Genomic DNA, 14,830 nt, shown 5'->3' with positions numbered 1-14,830 from the left:
TCCCCGCAAGGGGAGGTCAAACCTCTTTCTCTCTTCGCCCCTGGCCACCCCCTCCATCCCATTTGTCCCACGTACTATTTTATTTTTTTTTTTTCCTCCCTCCCAGGCCTGGTCTGCATCAGCGACCAACACTCCCCCCACGATGCCGAGCAGGCGGGGATCACCACCCCAAATGCGGAGCATCTCTCCCCCTGAAGAATCCCCGGATAAGGGAGTAAAATCTCTGCCCCGGGCTGCCGAAGAAGAGAAACCAGCCGTGATGTCATGCAGCAAGGTAGGGCCGCAGCCCGCGGCGACCTTGGAAGAAATGGGCGGGGTAGGGCCGCAGCCCGCGGCGACCCCAGACAACAAGGCAGGAGCCTCCACAAAGACTCCCCACGAGGGCAGCGCCACCAATCTACGCGCGGCCAATGCTGAAAAGGCAGTAAAGGCTGAGGATTCTGGGCCAGTCACTTTCCAAGGCTCAGAAATCAGCCAAGAGATACCCGGGAAGGTCTCCTCCGATCCCCTAAAGGGCAGCTCCCCAACAGCAGAAGAACAACAGATAGACGATACAATCACGTCTATCAAAGCTCTCTTTGAGGAATCTAGCAACACCCCGCCCTGCAACACCGGGGACCCGAAAAAGGGAACACCACCCCCAGCCACTCCTTCAACATCTTTCAGTGGGGGTGCATCCCATGGAGGGGAGACACCTTCAAGTCCAGGAGTGAGCCCAAGCAAGCAACCACCCAAGAAGGGCAAAACCAACACGGCCACCAAAGTAACGGAGGAATGGCCAGCCCTGAACGCCAGTAAGGTCCTCCACAAGGACGGAAATCCCACACCTGGGAAGGAGGAAGGGATTTGTCAAGCAAAGAACGGAGAGAGCGGTTCCCAAGGTGAGGAAAAGAAGGCTTGGGGCCCACAGCAAAAACAACTCTCTCCGCAAGATTACAGGGACCTGTTCGAAACAACCTTCAAGGACTACACGGAAGGGAACATTATAAAACCCCTTCCGGGAGCAGTGGAGGAGCTTCAACATCGCGTCATCTCGTTCATTACGGCGGACACCAGAAGTAGAAGTCTCACTGGGGTTGGCCAGGAGACAATGACGCAGCTCCTCCAGGATTTAAAGGTCCCTGCAAGTTATATAGTCCGGAGGAGCTATGCCAAGTGGGAGTTGCTGCTGCCTGACAAGGGAGAAGCGGAAAGGCTGTCCAGATCCAACATCACCTGGAAGCACTTGGCACTCAAGCCGGAATACCAAGGGAAAAGAAGGACAACGGTGTCAGTGTTGGGAGTCCCCTGCTATCTGGGAGCTAAACAACTAGGCGCCGTTCTAAGCCAGTACGGGGACGTGGAGGCCATCTGGCCAGTGAAAGGTCCACGCAACCTTATGACAGGGAACTACAAGCTGTCTATGAGTGTGGATCTGGACAGCTTCGAAAAAATCCCCGCAGTCCTGAAATACGGAGACTGGACGCTTTCAGTCATCGTGGAAGGAAGACGACCACATTGTTGGCACTGCCTAAAGCAAGGCCACATGGCAAAGGATTGCCCTAAAAGACCAGCAGTAGGACCACCGAAGCAACAGCCCCCTCAACTACCAGCAACAACAGCAGTACCAGCGAGCCACGATGAAGAAGAGGGGTGGAGCAAAGTGGTCCGCAGAAACAGATCAGCAAAAACAGTTAACGACAATCAAAAAGAACACTTCAACAAGCCAAGCACATCGAATAGCAACATCAACAAACACAACACAGACACCACAAGAAAAAACACCCCTGGCACAAACAACACAAACAAAAAGATTACAGACACCAACACCATAGAAAACAAAAGCACTACAAACACCGACACCAACACTGCAAACACAGACAACAAAACAAACAACAAACACACAACAGACAAAAACACCCCGGCAAAAATCGCGAGCCACCCAGAAAAGTCCTCTAAGGCAGAGGAGATGGAAATACAAACCTCCTCCGCCAAGAGGAAGCTACCAGCGTCTCCGACTGAATCGGAGGAGGAAGAAGCAGTGTTGTCAGAACGAGAGGAGGGGGACAATACTGCGGATAAGCCAGCAAGGAGGAAGGGGAGGAAAAGTAGCAAAAGGAAGAGGGAAGCGGCACAGGCAGAGGAGATTACCAGCGAGCAATCGACTCCTCAGGAGACGCCAAAGCCAAACCCCTCCTCTAATAACACCATTACACCAAACCCCCCTCCCTCCGCAAAACTGAGCAAGCCTAAACCCGTCAGAACAGAGAGGACTAAGAAACTCCCTTTCCTGCCGGGGGACAGGATCTGCGAATTGGATTCGCATCTACCAATTCCGGACCTTAAGGGTCAACAAAAGGTCCGGTATAACCAGTTAAAAAACTTTTCCCACGTCGGAGGCGATAATGTTGCTGACCCGACCAACTTCAAGGACGTTCCCTTGTTGACCACGTTTATCAGGGCCAACAAGGATTCCCGAACTGAAGCCCTTTGGGCAATGATCAACGAAGCGAAGGTTGCTATCCCTGGCCAGCAGTTGGTGGATGAGGAGCATCCTTCGCTAAAGAACTTACTAGTTAAATGTGAGGGTAGAATCCCCCTGTACATACACCCCTCCTTTTACAGGGCACTCAAGCTAACCTTCCCGCTGGACGTGGGAGGCGTGGCCAAGGATGGAGTACCCTCGACTGATCTACTTACCGGGAGCCTCGGCCAGGCCTGCCACGTCCTTACTGCCGAGGATTTCAGACCCGTCTGTGACACTGCCTAAGGTAAGTGAACATGTCTTTGAACTTGGCCACTTTTAATGTGAGGGGCATCAGGTGTCGAAGCAAGGCCTCGCGCGTTGTTAGAGACTTGGTGTCCCTTAAGGTAGATATTGCCGCTATCCAGGAGACCCACTTTGTTTGTGACGAGGATTGTCAGGTGCTGGTAAACGATTACGATGTCTACTCAGCATATGGCAATACTTATAGTCGTGGAATCTCCTTGCTAGTGAATCGCACCCTGTCAGCGTCGGTGAATGTTGTTCACGCAGGCGAGGACGGGCGGGCGGTCGTTGTTGATGTTGCCATTAATTGCAGTGTTTTTCGGATTGTCGCTGTTTATGCTCCTAATTCTCATGGAGAGAGGGTATCCTTTTTTCGACGGTTGGAGGGCTACTTAGTGGATCCGGAACGGTTAGTGTTAATGGGTGATTGGAATGCAATCCTTGATCCCAATATAGATAAGGTCGGGGGGGCTAGCGGGTCGGTGTGGTATGACAACAGTCTGTCTGACCTGATGGCTTCGTGCGACCTCGTCGACAGATTTCGTCTGGATTACCCGGGGCGGGAGATGTGGACGTGGCATTCCGTAGTGCCTTCCCATCCGAGTACTTACTTGGATCGGATGTTAGTTAGAAGAGGCGACGTAGACTTTCTATCGTGCCCCACGTTCCACTTGCTAGGACACTCGGACCATAAACTCGTTATGGCCCGTTTGAACTTAAGTGCTAGGCCCAAACTAGCCGGATACTGGAAGTTCAACAGCACCTTGTTGGAGCTGGAGGACTACCGGTCGAAGGTTACCGAATTAATTCAGCGGGCTTTAGTGGGGGCGGTTACAGGGAGTAAGTGGTGGGTTAGCCTTAAGGCCAAAATTAGACGCTTCTCTGTCCAATACAGCCAACGCCTCGCGCTAGATAAGGCCAAGGCAAAGAAGCGTATAGAGGATAAGCTGACCCGGGCGGTGGAGGGGGGGGACCCCCTAGAGGTAGCACTAGCTAAACAGGACCTCGGCCGCTTGGCTAGCGAGCGGTATGAAGGTCAGGTAGTTAGGGCTAGGTTAATGAAAGTCTCTAACGAAGCTGTTAATGTTGACGCTGTTGAGCGTAAGGCTGCTCTAAGACGCGGTTCGGACGGGTACATTCGGAAAGTGTATAACCTGGAAGGACACGCTCTGGTATCGACGCGGGAGATTTGCGGGGGGTTTCGGAAGCATCTATCGGAGCGCTTCACCCAACTACCCGGACTCAGGGTCGATGAGTTTGGCAGCTATTTGGCTGACTCGCCCCGCCTCTCGGCGGCTCGAGCGGCTAGCTGTGATGGTCTTGTTACGGAACATGAGGTCATTACTGCGTTGAAGCAGGTCGGCTACAACAAGTCCCCGGGGCTTGATGGTTTGCCCTACGAATTTTACTTGAGGCTGTCGCCCATGTTGGTCCCTATTCTGAAGGATATGTTCAACCATTGGTTTGCCCAGGGATCCATCCCTGGACAGGTGACCAAGGGAGTGATCACATTGCTGAGGAAAGGTCAACGGCATGGTGGGGTGGAAAACTTTGATGACTTTAGGCCCTTGACTCTGCTAAACACAGAGTTAAAGATTTTGGCAAAGATTCTTGCGAATCGTTTGCAGGTTGTCATCGCTGACTTGATCGAACCCGACCAGACTTATGCTGTGAAGGGGAGATCGATTCAAGACAATCTTCATTTGATTCGCTCGATCATAGAGGGAACAGAAGACGACACGGAAGCCGCGCTGATCAGTTTGGATCAGTCCAAGGCGTTCGATAGGGTCGACCATCGGTTCCTGGGATCTGTTTTAGAGGCTGCCGGATTTAATCCGGACTTCCGCAAGTGGATCTTTGTCCTGTATGATAGGCCGGCGGTAGCGGTGCAGATCAACGGTAAGCTGTCGGAGTCTTTCGCCGTCTCCCGGTCGGTGCGTCAGGGTTGTCCGCTGTCGCCTCTTTTGTACGTCCTGGCGTTGGAACCCCTCCTTCGCAAGTTAAGGGACGAGGCGGCTACACCAGTCCTGCGCGGAATAGCTCTCCCTGGAGGCACACGAGCCAGGGTTTCCGCGTTCGCCGATGACGTCACCGTGTTCGTGTCTTGCCCCACGGACGTTCAAGCGGTGGTCGAGGCGCTCGCTCGATACGAAAAAGTCACAGGGGCCGTCTTCAACCGCAGCAAGTCTGTCGGCCTGCGGTTGGGGGCCTGGACCGGGGTAAACTCGCTTCCAGGCATCTTCAGCTGGACCGATGGACCGGTCCGTATTCTCGGTGTCTGGTTTGGACCGGGACTTCAGCTGGAGAAAAACTGGTCGGAAGTATATGGCAAGGTCAAATCGTCGGTCAAGACTTGGATTCGAAGGAAATTGTCCTTGAAGGGTCGGGCGGAGGCGTGTGCCACATACGTCTTTCCGCTCATCCTTTACCGTTTGTCTGTACTTCCTCTCCCTGCACAACGCCTAACCCGCTTACAAGAGTGCCTCGACTCACTGCTGTGGGACGAGGGTAAGCACTATGTGTGCAGAGAGGTCTGTGTCCAAAGTCCGAGTGAGGGAGGCCTAGGTCAGCCCAGTCTCAAGTGTCATAGAAGCGCTGAGAGATTGGCTTTCCTGAGCCGTTCGCTAGAGGAGAACGCTCCATGGGTCCCTGTGGTTGAGAACTCGTTTCCCAATCTCAAACCTGACCCCTCGGTAGAAGGTCGTCGTAAACCGAGGGGGGAGCACAAGTTCTTTGCCGAATGCCGGACCGCACTTAGAGCATTGCCGGGGACCAGTGTCCTCGAACAGCCTAGAAAGAGCCTTTATCGGGAGTTAGTGGTGGGTACCGCGAAGGATCCTCTTTGTAGGCGGTTAGGTTGGTCGATGGAGGTTATCCGCTCTCAATGGAGTTGGGCGCCGGGTCGGGATTTTTTGACAAACTCTGAATTTTCCCTGACCTGGCGACTGGTCCGAAAAGCACTGCCCCTCTTCGACGAATTCAGCAAGTACAAACAACATACAAGTGCCTGGTGCCCGCGCTGCGACGAACACAAGCTCGAGACCCTCGGGCATGCGTTTTTTAGTTGCAGCCGGATCCAGGCCCTATTGGAATACGTCGAAGGGGTAACGGCCCGCATCGATGCCGAGTGCCCGCTCGAACTCGACGAAGGATTTTTTGTTTACAACATGGAGCCGCCGTTCCCCAGGGAGGAAAGAATGGTTTTCCTGGCGATCCTAGCAGTGGCGCGCATGGTGATATGGATCACGCGCCTCAAGTTGGTCCGCGAAGGGATATCTGTTCCAGATCGGGATCTGATCGTTTACTTTAAACATCTGCTTAAAGTAAAGATCAGATGCGATTGGAAGAGGTTGCCTCGAGCGGAGTTTAATAAGAGGTGGGTGCACAACACTAGTCTGTGCATCCGTCGAGGAGCCAAGTTCCAGTACGTGTTCCCTCCTTAGGCATGGCACGGGCGGTGCTGGGTCCTTCGGAACCCATCCCGCCTAGTCTAGCATAATCAAGTAAAGAGACTCTTGACTGGTGGTATAAACGAGATCCCGCCCCTGTTATTATTTTCGGTGCTAGAGAACCTCTGAGTCCACCCGCTCCCCCGTTACCTGCTTTTTGTTTTGGATGTAATCCTGGTCTTTCCCCCAGTACTCAGAGGTCACCAATCAACCCCTCCTTCCGTTGTTTTTCTTTTCTCCTATTAAGGCTTCACCCCAACCCCATATAGGGATCACCCTGCTTGTTTTCGGTTTCCCGGAAAACAGTGGGGGGTCTAGACGTTAGATTAGTAGGGGGGTCAATACTAACAAACCAAGTAGGCTTTATTTTTTATGTTTAAATTGAACTCTTTTACTAGCTTGCCCCACTCCACGTGCTTATATATATTAATTGATTACAAACTGTACATAACTTTAATGAATTTGAACTTTTTTGAACTTTTAACAAATGCACTCACACACCATTTTGTTTTTGTTTATATTTTAAAAAAAAAAAAAAAAAAAAAAAAAAAAAAAAAAAAAAAAAAAAAAAAAAAAAAAAAAAAAAATGCACACACAACACACAGACAAGTTTTTTGTTGCAAATTGTAAATATGTTATTTTTACACTGAACGCTGGGGTTATTAGCTAGATTAGGATCCACAGAGTGCATGAGGTATTTTGGTAAATGTTGCCAGTCAAGAGTAAGACTCCAAAGTCTGCATTGTTAATAATGTTAAATAGTCACAAAGACCCTGTACCCTCCCCCTCCCAATTTCTTATAGGGCCTTGTGCCTAATTTTGTTTTTAGTAATTATTGCATGGTTTTTGTAAAATGTATTTTTTATAAAGATAATATGTACTTTTTACCGGAAATAAAATATATAAATAAGATCAAAGTGTAGTATCTGTTCTTATCAGCTTAATATCTGATAGGTCCCTCGCATGGAGGGATCACGATATTAAACTGATTTTTGGAACTCGGTCAAGGGTTAGGAGCTTGCTCCCCCTTCTCCACGGGTTGGCCTGGTATTGCACTGCCTCCAGGAGTTAACAGCCCCGATTCTGACCCCAGCTCGCTCGGGAAAGAGTCAGAAAACGCAATCCCAAAAACAGACTGACTACTACTTTGATCTTACTACTAAACTAAACGACTTTGTTGGTCCTTACTTCCCTTTACTTAGTTGTTGCTGGCTTTGCTTTCGTTCGCTTTCGGTTCGGTCCGCTCGGCTGGATGGACCGTTCGTTGGTCTCATTAGCTGGATGACGGAGGCGGGCGGGCGGCCCTCCTTGGCCGCTGCCTGCGATCGACGCTTCCACTAGTAGAGAGGGGCCGGGGGTAGGGGGGTCGTTGTCGCTCTGCCCGCAACCTTTGCCGCCCGGACCGGTCCACTGACGACCCCGGCCCCGGAGGGAGCCCCTTTATCGCTTCTCGGCCTCTTCTGGCTAAGATCAAAGTGTAGTATCTGTTCTTATCAGCTTAATATCTGATAGGTCCCTCGCATGGAGGGATCACGATATTAAACTGATTTTTGGAACTCGGTCAAGGGTTAGGAGCTTGCTCCCCCTTCTCCACGGGTTGGCCTGGTATTGCACTGCCTCCAGGAGTTAACAGCCCCGATTCTGACCCCAGCTCGCTCGGGAAAGAGTCAGAAAACGCAATCCCAAAAACAGACTGACTACTACTTTGATCTTACTACTAAACTAAACGACTTTGTTGGTCCTTACTTCCCTTTACTTAGTTGTTGCTGGCTTTGCTTTCGTTCGCTTTCGGTTCGGTCCGCTCGGCTGGATGGACCGTTCGTTGGTCTCATTAGCTGGATGACGGAGGCGGGCGGGCGGCCCTCCTTGGCCGCTGCCTGCGATCGACGCTTCCACTAGTAGAGAGGGGCCGGGGGTAGGGGGGTCGTTGTCGCTCTGCCCGCAACCTTTGCCGCCCGGACCGGTCCACTGACGACCCCGGCCCCGGAGGGAGCCCCTTTATCGCTTCTCGGCCTCTTCTGGCTAAGATCAAAGTGTAGTATCTGTTCTTATCAGCTTAATATCTGATAGGTCCCTCGCATGGAGGGATCACGATATTAAACTGATTTTTGGAACTCGGTCAAGGGTTAGGAGCTTGCTCCCCCTTCTCCACGGGTTGGCCTGGTATTGCACTGCCTCCAGGAGTTAACAGCCCCGATTCTGACCCCAGCTCGCTCGGGAAAGAGTCAGAAAACGCAATCCCAAAAACAGACTGACTACTACTTTGATCTTACTACTAAACTAAACGACTTTGTTGGTCCTTACTTCCCTTTACTTAGTTGTTGCTGGCTTTGCTTTCGTTCGCTTTCGGTTCGGTCCGCTCGGCTGGATGGACCGTTCGTTGGTCTCATTAGCTGGATGACGGAGGCGGGCGGGCGGCCCTCCTTGGCCGCTGCCTGCGATCGACGCTTCCACTAGTAGAGAGGGGCCGGGGGTAGGGGGGTCGTTGTCGCTCTGCCCGCAACCTTTGCCGCCCGGACCGGTCCACTGACGACCCCGGCCCCGGAGGGAGCCCCTTTATCGCTTCTCGGCCTCTTCTGGCTAAGATCAAAGTGTAGTATCTGTTCTTATCAGCTTAATATCTGATAGGTCCCTCGCATGGAGGGATCACGATATTAAACTGATTTTTGGAACTCGGTCAAGGGTTAGGAGCTTGCTCCCCCTTCTCCACGGGTTGGCCTGGTATTGCACTGCCTCCAGGAGTTAACAGCCCCGATTCTGACCCCAGCTCGCTCGGGAAAGAGTCAGAAAACGCAATCCCAAAAACAGACTGACTACTACTTTGATCTTACTACTAAACTAAACGACTTTGTTGGTCCTTACTTCCCTTTACTTAGTTGTTGCTGGCTTTGCTTTCGTTCGCTTTCGGTTCGGTCCGCTCGGCTGGATGGACCGTTCGTTGGTCTCATTAGCTGGATGACGGAGGCGGGCGGGCGGCCCTCCTTGGCCGCTGCCTGCGATCGACGCTTCCACTAGTAGAGAGGGGCCGGGGGTAGGGGGGTCGTTGTCGCTCTGCCCGCAACCTTTGCCGCCCGGACCGGTCCACTGACGACCCCGGCCCCGGAGGGAGCCCCTTTATCGCTTCTCGGCCTCTTCTGGCTAAGATCAAAGTGTAGTATCTGTTCTTATCAGCTTAATATCTGATAGGTCCCTCGCATGGAGGGATCACGATATTAAACTGATTTTTGGAACTCGGTCAAGGGTTAGGAGCTTGCTCCCCCTTCTCCACGGGTTGGCCTGGTATTGCACTGCCTCCAGGAGTTAACAGCCCCGATTCTGACCCCAGCTCGCTCGGGAAAGAGTCAGAAAACGCAATCCCAAAAACAGACTGACTACTACTTTGATCTTACTACTAAACTAAACGACTTTGTTGGTCCTTACTTCCCTTTACTTAGTTGTTGCTGGCTTTGCTTTCGTTCGCTTTCGGTTCGGTCCGCTCGGCTGGATGGACCGTTCGTTGGTCTCATTAGCTGGATGACGGAGGCGGGCGGGCGGCCCTCCTTGGCCGCTGCCTGCGATCGACGCTTCCACTAGTAGAGAGGGGCCGGGGGTAGGGGGGTCGTTGTCGCTCTGCCCGCAACCTTTGCCGCCCGGACCGGTCCACTGACGACCCCGGCCCCGGAGGGAGCCCCTTTATCGCTTCTCGGCCTCTTCTGGCTAAGATCAAAGTGTAGTATCTGTTCTTATCAGCTTAATATCTGATAGGTCCCTCGCATGGAGGGATCACGATATTAAACTGATTTTTGGAACTCGGTCAAGGGTTAGGAGCTTGCTCCCCCTTCTCCACGGGTTGGCCTGGTATTGCACTGCCTCCAGGAGTTAACAGCCCCGATTCTGACCCCAGCTCGCTCGGGAAAGAGTCAGAAAACGCAATCCCAAAAACAGACTGACTACTACTTTGATCTTACTACTAAACTAAACGACTTTGTTGGTCCTTACTTCCCTTTACTTAGTTGTTGCTGGCTTTGCTTTCGTTCGCTTTCGGTTCGGTCCGCTCGGCTGGATGGACCGTTCGTTGGTCTCATTAGCTGGATGACGGAGGCGGGCGGGCGGCCCTCCTTGGCCGCTGCCTGCGATCGACGCTTCCACTAGTAGAGAGGGGCCGGGGGTAGGGGGGTCGTTGTCGCTCTGCCCGCAACCTTTGCCGCCCGGACCGGTCCACTGACGACCCCGGCCCCGGAGGGAGCCCCTTTATCGCTTCTCGGCCTCTTCTGGCTAAGATCAAAGTGTAGTATCTGTTCTTATCAGCTTAATATCTGATAGGTCCCTCGCATGGAGGGATCACGATATTAAACTGATTTTTGGAACTCGGTCAAGGGTTAGGAGCTTGCTCCCCCTTCTCCACGGGTTGGCCTGGTATTGCACTGCCTCCAGGAGTTAACAGCCCCGATTCTGACCCCAGCTCGCTCGGGAAAGAGTCAGAAAACGCAATCCCAAAAACAGACTGACTACTACTTTGATCTTACTACTAAACTAAACGACTTTGTTGGTCCTTACTTCCCTTTACTTAGTTGTTGCTGGCTTTGCTTTCGTTCGCTTTCGGTTCGGTCCGCTCGGCTGGATGGACCGTTCGTTGGTCTCATTAGCTGGATGACGGAGGCGGGCGGGCGGCCCTCCTTGGCCGCTGCCTGCGATCGACGCTTCCACTAGTAGAGAGGGGCCGGGGGTAGGGGGGTCGTTGTCGCTCTGCCCGCAACCTTTGCCGCCCGGACCGGTCCACTGACGACCCCGGCCCCGGAGGGAGCCCCTTTATCGCTTCTCGGCCTCTTCTGGCTAAGATCAAAGTGTAGTATCTGTTCTTATCAGCTTAATATCTGATAGGTCCCTCGCATGGAGGGATCACGATATTAAACTGATTTTTGGAACTCGGTCAAGGGTTAGGAGCTTGCTCCCCCTTCTCCACGGGTTGGCCTGGTATTGCACTGCCTCCAGGAGTTAACAGCCCCGATTCTGACCCCAGCTCGCTCGGGAAAGAGTCAGAAAACGCAATCCCAAAAACAGACTGACTACTACTTTGATCTTACTACTAAACTAAACGACTTTGTTGGTCCTTACTTCCCTTTACTTAGTTGTTGCTGGCTTTGCTTTCGTTCGCTTTCGGTTCGGTCCGCTCGGCTGGATGGACCGTTCGTTGGTCTCATTAGCTGGATGACGGAGGCGGGCGGGCGGCCCTCCTTGGCCGCTGCCTGCGATCGACGCTTCCACTAGTAGAGAGGGGCCGGGGGTAGGGGGGTCGTTGTCGCTCTGCCCGCAACCTTTGCCGCCCGGACCGGTCCACTGACGACCCCGGCCCCGGAGGGAGCCCCTTTATCGCTTCTCGGCCTCTTCTGGCTAAGATCAAAGTGTAGTATCTGTTCTTATCAGCTTAATATCTGATAGGTCCCTCGCATGGAGGGATCACGATATTAAACTGATTTTTGGAACTCGGTCAAGGGTTAGGAGCTTGCTCCCCCTTCTCCACGGGTTGGCCTGGTATTGCACTGCCTCCAGGAGTTAACAGCCCCGATTCTGACCCCAGCTCGCTCGGGAAAGAGTCAGAAAACGCAATCCCAAAAACAGACTGACTACTACTTTGATCTTACTACTAAACTAAACGACTTTGTTGGTCCTTACTTCCCTTTACTTAGTTGTTGCTGGCTTTGCTTTCGTTCGCTTTCGGTTCGGTCCGCTCGGCTGGATGGACCGTTCGTTGGTCTCATTAGCTGGATGACGGAGGCGGGCGGGCGGCCCTCCTTGGCCGCTGCCTGCGATCGACGCTTCCACTAGTAGAGAGGGGCCGGGGGTAGGGGGGTCGTTGTCGCTCTGCCCGCAACCTTTGCCGCCCGGACCGGTCCACTGACGACCCCGGCCCCGGAGGGAGCCCCTTTATCGCTTCTCGGCCTCTTCTGGCTAAGATCAAAGTGTAGTATCTGTTCTTATCAGCTTAATATCTGATAGGTCCCTCGCATGGAGGGATCACGATATTAAACTGATTTTTGGAACTCGGTCAAGGGTTAGGAGCTTGCTCCCCCTTCTCCACGGGTTGGCCTGGTATTGCACTGCCTCCAGGAGTTAACAGCCCCGATTCTGACCCCAGCTCGCTCGGGAAAGAGTCAGAAAACGCAATCCCAAAAACAGACTGACTACTACTTTGATCTTACTACTAAACTAAACGACTTTGTTGGTCCTTACTTCCCTTTACTTAGTTGTTGCTGGCTTTGCTTTCGTTCGCTTTCGGTTCGGTCCGCTCGGCTGGATGGACCGTTCGTTGGTCTCATTAGCTGGATGACGGAGGCGGGCGGGCGGCCCTCCTTGGCCGCTGCCTGCGATCGACGCTTCCACTAGTAGAGAGGGGCCGGGGGTAGGGGGGTCGTTGTCGCTCTGCCCGCAACCTTTGCCGCCCGGACCGGTCCACTGACGACCCCGGCCCCGGAGGGAGCCCCTTTATCGCTTCTCGGCCTCTTCTGGCTAAGATCAAAGTGTAGTATCTGTTCTTATCAGCTTAATATCTGATAGGTCCCTCGCATGGAGGGATCACGATATTAAACTGATTTTTGGAACTCGGTCAAGGGTTAGGAGCTTGCTCCCCCTTCTCCACGGGTTGGCCTGGTATTGCACTGCCTCCAGGAGTTAACAGCCCCGATTCTGACCCCAGCTCGCTCGGGAAAGAGTCAGAAAACGCAATCCCAAAAACAGACTGACTACTACTTTGATCTTACTACTAAACTAAACGACTTTGTTGGTCCTTACTTCCCTTTACTTAGTTGTTGCTGGCTTTGCTTTCGTTCGCTTTCGGTTCGGTCCGCTCGGCTGGATGGACCGTTCGTTGGTCTCATTAGCTGGATGACGGAGGCGGGCGGGCGGCCCTCCTTGGCCGCTGCCTGCGATCGACGCTTCCACTAGTAGAGAGGGGCCGGGGGTAGGGGGGTCGTTGTCGCTCTGCCCGCAACCTTTGCCGCCCGGACCGGTCCACTGACGACCCCGGCCCCGGAGGGAGCCCCTTTATCGCTTCTCGGCCTCTTCTGGCTAAGATCAAAGTGTAGTATCTGTTCTTATCAGCTTAATATCTGATAGGTCCCTCGCATGGAGGGATCACGATATTAAACTGATTTTTGGAACTCGGTCAAGGGTTAGGAGCTTGCTCCCCCTTCTCCACGGGTTGGCCTGGTATTGCACTGCCTCCAGGAGTTAACAGCCCCGATTCTGACCCCAGCTCGCTCGGGAAAGAGTCAGAAAACGCAATCCCAAAAACAGACTGACTACTACTTTGATCTTACTACTAAACTAAACGACTTTGTTGGTCCTTACTTCCCTTTACTTAGTTGTTGCTGGCTTTGCTTTCGTTCGCTTTCGGTTCGGTCCGCTCGGCTGGATGGACCGTTCGTTGGTCTCATTAGCTGGATGACGGAGGCGGGCGGGCGGCCCTCCTTGGCCGCTGCCTGCGATCGACGCTTCCACTAGTAGAGAGGGGCCGGGGGTAGGGGGGTCGTTGTCGCTCTGCCCGCAACCTTTGCCGCCCGGACCGGTCCACTGACGACCCCGGCCCCGGAGGGAGCCCCTTTATCGCTTCTCGGCCTCTTCTGGCTAAGATCAAAGTGTAGTATCTGTTCTTATCAGCTTAATATCTGATAGGTCCCTCGCATGGAGGGATCACGATATTAAACTGATTTTTGGAACTCGGTCAAGGGTTAGGAGCTTGCTCCCCCTTCTCCACGGGTTGGCCTGGTATTGCACTGCCTCCAGGAGTTAACAGCCCCGATTCTGACCCCAGCTCGCTCGGGAAAGAGTCAGAAAACGCAATCCCAAAAACAGACTGACTACTACTTTGATCTTACTACTAAACTAAACGACTTTGTTGGTCCTTACTTCCCTTTACTTAGTTGTTGCTGGCTTTGCTTTCGTTCGCTTTCGGTTCGGTCCGCTCGGCTGGATGGACCGTTCGTTGGTCTCATTAGCTGGATGACGGAGGCGGGCGGGCGGCCCTCCTTGGCCGCTGCCTGCGATCGACGCTTCCACTAGTAGAGAGGGGCCGGGGGTAGGGGGGTCGTTGTCGCTCTGCCCGCAACCTTTGCCGCCCGGACCGGTCCACTGACGACCCCGGCCCCGGAGGGAGCCCCTTTATCGCTTCTCGGCCTCTTCTGGCTAAGATCAAAGTGTAGTATCTGTTCTTATCAGCTTAATATCTGATAGGTCCCTCGCATGGAGGGATCACGATATTAAACTGATTTTTGGAACTCGGTCAAGGGTTAGGAGCTTGCTCCCCCTTCTCCACGGGTTGGCCTGGTATTGCACTGCCTCCAGGAGTTAACAGCCCCGATTCTGACCCCAGCTCGCTCGGGAAAGAGTCAGAAAACGCAATCCCAAAAACAGACTGACTACTACTTTGATCTTACTACTAAACTAAACGACTTTGTTGGTCCTTACTTCCCTTTACTTAGTTGTTGCTGGCTTTGCTTTCGTTCGCTTTCGGTTCGGTCCGCTCGGCTGGATGGACCGTTCGTTGGTCTCATTAGCTGGATGACGGAGGCGGGCGGGCGGCCCTCCTTGGCCGCTGCCTGCGATCGACGCTTCCACTAGTAGAGAGGGGCCGGGGGTAGGGGGGTCGTTGTCGCTC

General features: G+C 53.2%; 13 non-coding genes and 1 pseudogene across 13 annotated transcripts; all 14 read left to right on the top strand.

The window, feature by feature from the left end:
* Positions 1 to 7,075: 7,075 nt before the first annotated feature.
* LOC145275525 (U2 spliceosomal RNA) lies at positions 7,076 to 7,283 on the top strand (annotated as a pseudogene).
* A 357-nt stretch (positions 7,284 to 7,640) lies between these two features.
* LOC145275914 (U2 spliceosomal RNA) lies at positions 7,641 to 7,841 on the top strand. Its single transcript, XR_013867672.1, has one exon. It is a non-coding gene; the product is annotated as a U2 spliceosomal RNA (small nuclear RNA).
* Positions 7,842 to 8,198: 357 nt separating this feature from the next.
* LOC145275913 (U2 spliceosomal RNA) lies at positions 8,199 to 8,399 on the top strand. The gene has a single exon (XR_013867671.1). It is a non-coding gene; the product is annotated as a U2 spliceosomal RNA (small nuclear RNA).
* Positions 8,400 to 8,756: 357 nt separating this feature from the next.
* On the top strand, positions 8,757 to 8,957 carry LOC145275911 (U2 spliceosomal RNA). The gene has a single exon (XR_013867669.1). It is a non-coding gene; the product is annotated as a U2 spliceosomal RNA (small nuclear RNA).
* Positions 8,958 to 9,314: 357 nt separating this feature from the next.
* On the top strand, positions 9,315 to 9,515 carry LOC145275910 (U2 spliceosomal RNA). The gene has a single exon (XR_013867668.1). It is a non-coding gene; the product is annotated as a U2 spliceosomal RNA (small nuclear RNA).
* A 357-nt stretch (positions 9,516 to 9,872) lies between these two features.
* On the top strand, positions 9,873 to 10,073 carry LOC145275908 (U2 spliceosomal RNA). The gene has a single exon (XR_013867667.1). It is a non-coding gene; the product is annotated as a U2 spliceosomal RNA (small nuclear RNA).
* Positions 10,074 to 10,430: 357 nt separating this feature from the next.
* LOC145275907 (U2 spliceosomal RNA) lies at positions 10,431 to 10,631 on the top strand. Its single transcript, XR_013867666.1, has one exon. It is a non-coding gene; the product is annotated as a U2 spliceosomal RNA (small nuclear RNA).
* A 357-nt stretch (positions 10,632 to 10,988) lies between these two features.
* LOC145275906 (U2 spliceosomal RNA) lies at positions 10,989 to 11,189 on the top strand. Its single transcript, XR_013867665.1, has one exon. It is a non-coding gene; the product is annotated as a U2 spliceosomal RNA (small nuclear RNA).
* Positions 11,190 to 11,546: 357 nt separating this feature from the next.
* Positions 11,547 to 11,747, top strand: LOC145275904 (U2 spliceosomal RNA). Its single transcript, XR_013867663.1, has one exon. It is a non-coding gene; the product is annotated as a U2 spliceosomal RNA (small nuclear RNA).
* Positions 11,748 to 12,104: 357 nt separating this feature from the next.
* LOC145275902 (U2 spliceosomal RNA) lies at positions 12,105 to 12,305 on the top strand. The gene has a single exon (XR_013867662.1). It is a non-coding gene; the product is annotated as a U2 spliceosomal RNA (small nuclear RNA).
* Positions 12,306 to 12,662: 357 nt separating this feature from the next.
* Positions 12,663 to 12,863, top strand: LOC145275901 (U2 spliceosomal RNA). The gene has a single exon (XR_013867661.1). It is a non-coding gene; the product is annotated as a U2 spliceosomal RNA (small nuclear RNA).
* A 357-nt stretch (positions 12,864 to 13,220) lies between these two features.
* LOC145275900 (U2 spliceosomal RNA) lies at positions 13,221 to 13,421 on the top strand. The gene has a single exon (XR_013867660.1). It is a non-coding gene; the product is annotated as a U2 spliceosomal RNA (small nuclear RNA).
* A 357-nt stretch (positions 13,422 to 13,778) lies between these two features.
* On the top strand, positions 13,779 to 13,979 carry LOC145275899 (U2 spliceosomal RNA). Its single transcript, XR_013867659.1, has one exon. It is a non-coding gene; the product is annotated as a U2 spliceosomal RNA (small nuclear RNA).
* Positions 13,980 to 14,336: 357 nt separating this feature from the next.
* On the top strand, positions 14,337 to 14,537 carry LOC145275896 (U2 spliceosomal RNA). The gene has a single exon (XR_013867657.1). It is a non-coding gene; the product is annotated as a U2 spliceosomal RNA (small nuclear RNA).
* Positions 14,538 to 14,830: the final 293 nt, after the last annotated feature.

The sequence above is a fragment of the Euprymna scolopes genome, unplaced genomic scaffold (genome assembly GCF_053919585.1).
Source record: "Euprymna scolopes isolate OS-2025 unplaced genomic scaffold, ASM5391958v1 sca7, whole genome shotgun sequence".
In the NCBI taxonomy this organism is placed as follows: domain Eukaryota; kingdom Metazoa; phylum Mollusca; class Cephalopoda; order Sepiida; family Sepiolidae; genus Euprymna; species Euprymna scolopes.
Note: the sequence above shows the minus strand (reverse complement) of the source record. Positions and strands in the feature narration are given on the sequence as shown.